We start from the raw sequence: 6429 nt of genomic DNA, 5'->3' as shown, positions 1-6429 counted from the left end.
GAGAGAGAGAGAGAGAGAGAGAGAGAGAGATGCAGAGCGTGTGCAGAGCAGGGCGAGGCCAGGAACAGGATGAGAACGTTGCTTTTGAACATTGATTTTGAAACTTGTGAATCCATTAGAATCGTTAGAAGACAGAATCGCGATTCATATATGAAAAGATTTTTACGTGCACCTCTAGTTTTCTCTTCCTCTTCTCTAAAGCAGCGCAGCATGGCCTCGCCCCCTTTGCTGCGTGTTCCCGGAGGCGGGGTGTATGTAAAATTCTGGGTTCTTGACGTAACGGACCTGGGAAGTAACTCGTTGTAGTCCCTTACCAGTTGTTTTTGTAGGCACTAAACTGCCAGAATGTTAAAAGACGATATCTCAGTTTGCATTGAACTTTCAGCTTCGTAACTTTGCAGATATTGTTAATGATCAAACAGCAACATTACATACTAACTAACATTAAACAAGTGAAATCGCAATCAACCACCCCTTTAAATAAAAAATGTATTTACAAATAGTAAATACATTATATATAGAGTGAGTGATTTCTTATTTGAACACTGCTGCCAGAAACACTTTCCAGAATCTAAAATCAGTAGCTATAATCACACAGAGAAGAAATACATTAAGCTTTTATCTCACAACATGTACACGTGTACAAACATATACACAAACTAAACAGACGGAGTGAAATAAAATAAAGATGACTGATAAAATGAGAGCGAGAGAGAAAAAAGATGGAGAACTGATCCTCCTCTCGGTTTAGCTATGATCCCTTGGGATCAGACATTAAAGCCAATCAATAAATGAGCTGGTCAGGCTCAGCTCACCGTAATTAATCATGATAGAAAAAGAGCGAAGGAGAGAAGGGGGGGCTGAATAATTCCTTCTCTCCTTTTTTTTCCTATTATGGAAGTCAATAGGGCCTTTCGCACCGCTTTAGTTCCAGAACTAAATGTACAGTACTAAAGTACTGGGACGATTTTGTGCGAACTATTTCCCAGTACCATTTAAAGGGTTGCATTCGCACCGACAGTGTGTACTAAGAAGTGACGTAAGTCGGTTGACAGCGACATCATTTGTGCGCAGCGTTCAACAACAGAAACAAAGAACAACAACATTAACAACAGGAGGATAGAGGACGCTGTGATCGGAGCTGTGTTTTTGTTGTGTCTCACGGGTTTCACAATAATGGACAGGGAAAGTCGACATATACGTAAAGCGATTGAAAGAACGGAAAAGAGGACTAAGAATCTCCAATGACAACTGGCAGTGCTACATTTGCTACAAGGGCCTGTACTTCAGCGTCCGTCCATCTATCGCTGTTCTCCATACTTGTGAAATAAGTTGACACAATGTTTACACAGCGTTTTAAATCATGGCGGGTGAGGGCGTTTTCGTACGTGTTTGGCCAATCAATGTCTACTTACGTCATGGTTAGTACCAGTTGTGCTGGTTAGACCCTGCTCCGGAGTAGGAGTTAATTTGGTTCTCGAAAAAGGCAGTCCGGTACTAAAATCGCACCCAGTTCCAGCGAAAACGGCAAAAAGTGGGTAGTTCCACAATTAGTTCTGGTACTATGAAAAGGTTCCCGCGGTGTGAAAGGCCCTAATGGCAACCAGATCTTATACAGGTTTCAACTCATACAGGTTTGGAACGACATGAGGGTGAGTAAATGATGACAGAATTTTCATTTTTGGGTGAACTATCCCTTTAAATGCATCATACAAATAAACTGATAAATAGATAAAAAAAATAATAATAAATATGTAAGATTATGTGCTATTTCTAGATTACTAAGCAAATAACCCTGATCAAGTAAACTACTTTGAATAAACTGTCAGATGTTCTTGCTCCCACTGAAGCTCAAGATGCTCTTTGGCTCATTCTGAAATCATGCTGAAGAACATGATCATCAACATTCCCTGTGGAGTTGATGCAGCTCAAGTGCTGCCATTAAAACAAAATGAACTCATATGCACTCTTCCATTACTGACACCTGGAGAGGTACATAGTACATGCTGGGATATTAACTGGTAACCATATTTTCTAAATAAAGCACCGGCTCCAAGAGACACTTTCTTTCTAATAGTGTTCTATTCATAAAGGTGCAGACTCGGCATATAGCCAATTTTCCACTAAGGAGACGTTTCCTACAAATCCTTTCATAATCCTTAGAACTTTTCAGATATTTAAACTGAAGTTCCCCAGCTTTTGTTCAACCTAACATGGGCTGAAGATGGAAATATTCGCTGCTACATAATTTACCCTGAATCCTTCTTGTCAGCTCCCAAGCTCCCCTCTCACTGGAGTCAACACAATTTCATTCTGGAGCATTGCCCGCTCTGCAAGAGCTTTTGAGGAGATTGATGCGGAATCTCTCTCTGGAGATGACTCTGGTTAGAATTGTCTTTTATATAACACATTAATTGCTATATTTTCTGCCTATTGACTGAGAAACAAGAAATGGCATGGATATACAGCCGCAACATCAAGGTTCAGAGAAGCCCGGATTAATTAAATATTTTATGTTGCGTTGAAATGGAAGTAGATACAGACTAGGAGTGGGCAATATAACGGTAGACATGATTAACCAGTAGAAATTTGTCAACCGAGACAAAGAAATTTGAGACTATCATCTTTATCATAACACATCTGTAACAGTAACACATGTAACAGTATATTGGATCCGGGCAGCTCTTAAAGTGACAGCAGTCTAATATTCCTGCTGTCTGTCATTCATGTTAATCAAACAACAAAAGAGAGAAAATCTCTCACTGCTCTTGGCTAAATCACTTTTATAAATTTAATAAGAATAAATCTATATTTAATTTACACAGTGAAGAATATGCAGTGTTTTTATACATTTGATTACTTTATACAAAGTATGTAGCATTTCTTATTTACTTGTTCTACTGTAGTTTTTTGTCCTATTGTTTGTAATTAGCTTGGATAAATTGTTCACAGTAATATATATAACATTCTTTTAGAACACTGAATTTTAATTTCATACTGCATTTAAAACTACAGTGTAAAGCTTCAGAGCAAAAAAGGAATATGAATGTGGCCTGAATCTCTGTAAATGGTTGATTGAAATGTAGTTGTTAAAATGTCACTCTAAAGCACTGTAAAGTTTTCAATCTATGTACATATTAACTTATGTTTGAAACAAGCAAGATGGAATATTAAGAAATAATTACAATAAATCAAACCCTTATCAGATATAAACTGAAGCTGTGGACTTTAAAAGCATGGTGATGAAACTCCCAGAACTCCAGTTGTAAAATGAATCTGAGGTGTTGTGTATGATTTCAACACTGCTCAGAACAAACCCTATGGACATAAGCCGTCATAAGTAACTCTTTAAAATGGCAGAAAACTCAAATGTGCCCAGACAGTAACAAAGCAATGACATGGCACCCAAGTCAGCAATGATCATAAAACACACACCAGAATGTCCTTTACCCTCAGCTTCCACACAATAAATTAAAGCAGGGCGGAATCACTACCAGCTCTGGAAACACATTGATAACTGCTGGTTTAGGTAACAAGCTGAGCTATTAAAGTGGCTGGTGGTGTGGAGGTTGGAGCGAGGCTTCGGACAGGGGTGCAAGGCTGCCGTGAGCTGCAGCCCAGTGTGAAGAATTGTCAGCTGGTGTGCGCTATGCTACATTGGGGCTGCCAGCAGGACTGATGGGAAGGGGATGATCAGGCGGAATAGTAATGAAGTATCCACCCTTAAGTCCATTCGTGTAGCAAACTTCAGTCAGAACTGTGCAGCAAACACACTTTAAAGCAGCAGAATAAAACATCCAAACACATCTACTGTAGAATTGTTCTGAAATTCTAAACCTTATCAATTCTGTACAACAAGCTAGGAATTACAGAACAATGTATTTCACAATACAAGCATCTTGGTTAAAGTAAAAGTAGCATTACATATGGAGTCCTAAATATGGATAATAAAAGTATGTTCCCATTTAGCCCCTACTGGTAAATGTGGTAACTACACCAAAATAAATGAATAAATACATGAAAGGATTAGTTCACTTTCAAAATAAAATTTCCTGATAATTTACTCCCATGTCATCCAAGATGTTTACGACTTTCTTTCTTCAGTCGAAAAGAAATTAAGGTTTTTGATGAAAACATTCCAGGATTATTCTCCTTAGAGTGGACTTCAACGGCTACCAAACGGTTGAAAGTCAAAATTACAGTTTCAATGCAGCTTCAAAGAGCTCTACACGATACCAGACGAGGAATACGGGTCTTATCTAGCGAAACGATCGGTCATTTTCTAAAAAAAAGTATATGCTTTATAAACAAAAATGCGCGCCTTGAACTGCTCTGCGATGCGCGTCCATGACTTCACGTAATACGTAATTACGTTGAAAAGGTCAAGCTTGACGTAGGCGGAAGTTAGGTTTCAAAAGATTTAAACATCCAGGATACACACACAAAGTGACGATAAACGATAAACTGACACAAAGACATTTGAATGTGTCATTGAACAACTTTTGAACGGTCCTCCTTCTCCACATTTGCAAGCACTGAGTCGGTACTTCTGCCTACGTCAAGCGTGACCTTTTCAACGTAATTACGTATTACGTGAAGTCATGGACGCGCATCGCAGAGCAGTGCATTTCTGTTTATAAAGCATATATAAAAAATGTTTTCAGAAAATTACAGATCGCTAGAGTTTCGCTAGATAAGACCCTTATTCCTCATCTGGTATCATGTAGAGCCCTTTAAAGCTGCACTAAAACTGTAATTTTGATCTTCAACCGTTTGGTAGCCATTGAAGTCCACTATAAGGAGAATACTCCTGGAATGTTTTCATCAAAAACCTTAATTTCTTTTCGACTGAAGAAAGAAAGTCGTAAACATCTTGGATGACATGGGAGTAAATTATCAGGAAATTTTATTTTGAAAGTGAACTAATCCTTTCATGTATTTATTCATTTATTTTGGTGTAGTTACCACATTTACCAGTAGGGGCTAAATGGGAACATACTTTTATTATCCATATTTAGGACTCCATATGTAATGCTACTTTTACTTTAACCAAGATGCTTGTATTGTGAAATACATTGTTCTGTAATTCCTAGCTTGTTGTACAGAATTGATAAGGTTTAGAATTTCAGAACAATTCTACAGTAGATGTGTTTGGATGTTTTATTCTGCTGCTTTAAAGTGTGTTTGCTGCACAGTTCTGACTGAAGTTTGCTACACGAATGGACTTAAGGGTGGATACTTCATTACTATTCCGCCTGATCATCCCCTTCCCATCAGTCCTGCTGGCAGCCCCAATGTAGCATAGCGCACACCAGCTGACAATTCTTCACACTGGGCTGCAGCTCACGGCAGCCTTGCACCCCTGTCCGAAGCCTCGCTCCAACCTCCACACCACCAGCCACTTTAATAGCTCAGCTTGTTACCTAAACCAGCAGTTATCAATGTGTTTCCAGAGCTGGTAGTGATTCCGCCCTGCTTTAATTTATTGTGTGGAAGCTGAGGGTAAAGGACATTCTGGTGTGTGTTTTATGATCATTGCTGACTTGGGTGCCATGTCATTGCTTTGTTACTGTCTGGGCACATTTGAGTTTTCTGCCATTTTAAAGAGTTACTTATGACGGCTTATGTCCATAGGGTTTGTTCTGAGCAGTGTTGAAATCATACACAACACCTCAGATTCATTTTACAACTGGAGTTCTGGGAGTTTCATCACCATGCTTTTAAAGTCCACAGCTTCAGTTTATATCTGATAAGGGTTTGATTTATTGTAATTATTTCTTAATATTCCATCTTGCTTGTTTCAAACATAAGTTAATATGTACATAGATTGAAAACTTTACAGTGCTTTAGAGTGACATTTTAACAACTACATTTCAATCAACCATTTACAGAGATTCAGGCCACATTCATATTCCTTTTTTGCTCTGAAGCTTTACACTGTAGTTTTAAATGCAGTATGAAATTAAAATTCAGTGTTCTAAAAGAATGTTATATATATTACTGTGAACAATTTATCCAAGCTAATTACAAACAATAGGACAAAAAACTACAGTAGAACAAGTAAATAAGAAATGCTACATACTTTGTATAAAGTAATCAAATGTATAAAAACACTGCATATTCTTCACTGTGTAAATTAAATATAGATTTATTCTTATTAAATTTATAAAAGTGATTTAGCCAAGAGCAGTGAGAGATTTTCTCTCTTTTGTTGTTTGATTAACATGAATGACAGACAGCAGGAATATTAGACTGCTGTCACTTTAAGAGCTGCCCGGATCCAATATACTGTTACATGTGTTACTGTTACAGATGTGTTATGATAAAGATGATAGTCTCAAATTTCTTTGTCTCGGTTGACAAATTTCTACTGGTTAATCATGTCTACCGTTATATTGCCCACTCCTAGTCTGTATCTACTTCCATTTC

General features: G+C 37.9%; 1 protein-coding gene across 1 annotated transcript in view; it reads right to left on the bottom strand.

Moving 5' to 3' along the window:
• LOC107555600 (nephrocystin-4-like) overlaps nt 1–6429 on the bottom strand; it is a 107628-nt gene that overhangs the window by 54982 nt on the left and 46217 nt on the right. The gene's annotated exons all lie outside the window — the stretch shown is intronic.

The sequence above is a fragment of the Sinocyclocheilus grahami genome, unplaced genomic scaffold (assembly GCF_001515645.1).
Source record: "Sinocyclocheilus grahami isolate Dianchi unplaced genomic scaffold, SAMN03320097.WGS_v1.1 scaffold539.1, whole genome shotgun sequence".
Classification (NCBI taxonomy): Eukaryota; Metazoa; Chordata; class Actinopteri; order Cypriniformes; family Cyprinidae; genus Sinocyclocheilus; species Sinocyclocheilus grahami.
This window is presented reverse-complemented; position numbering and strand designations above follow the sequence as displayed.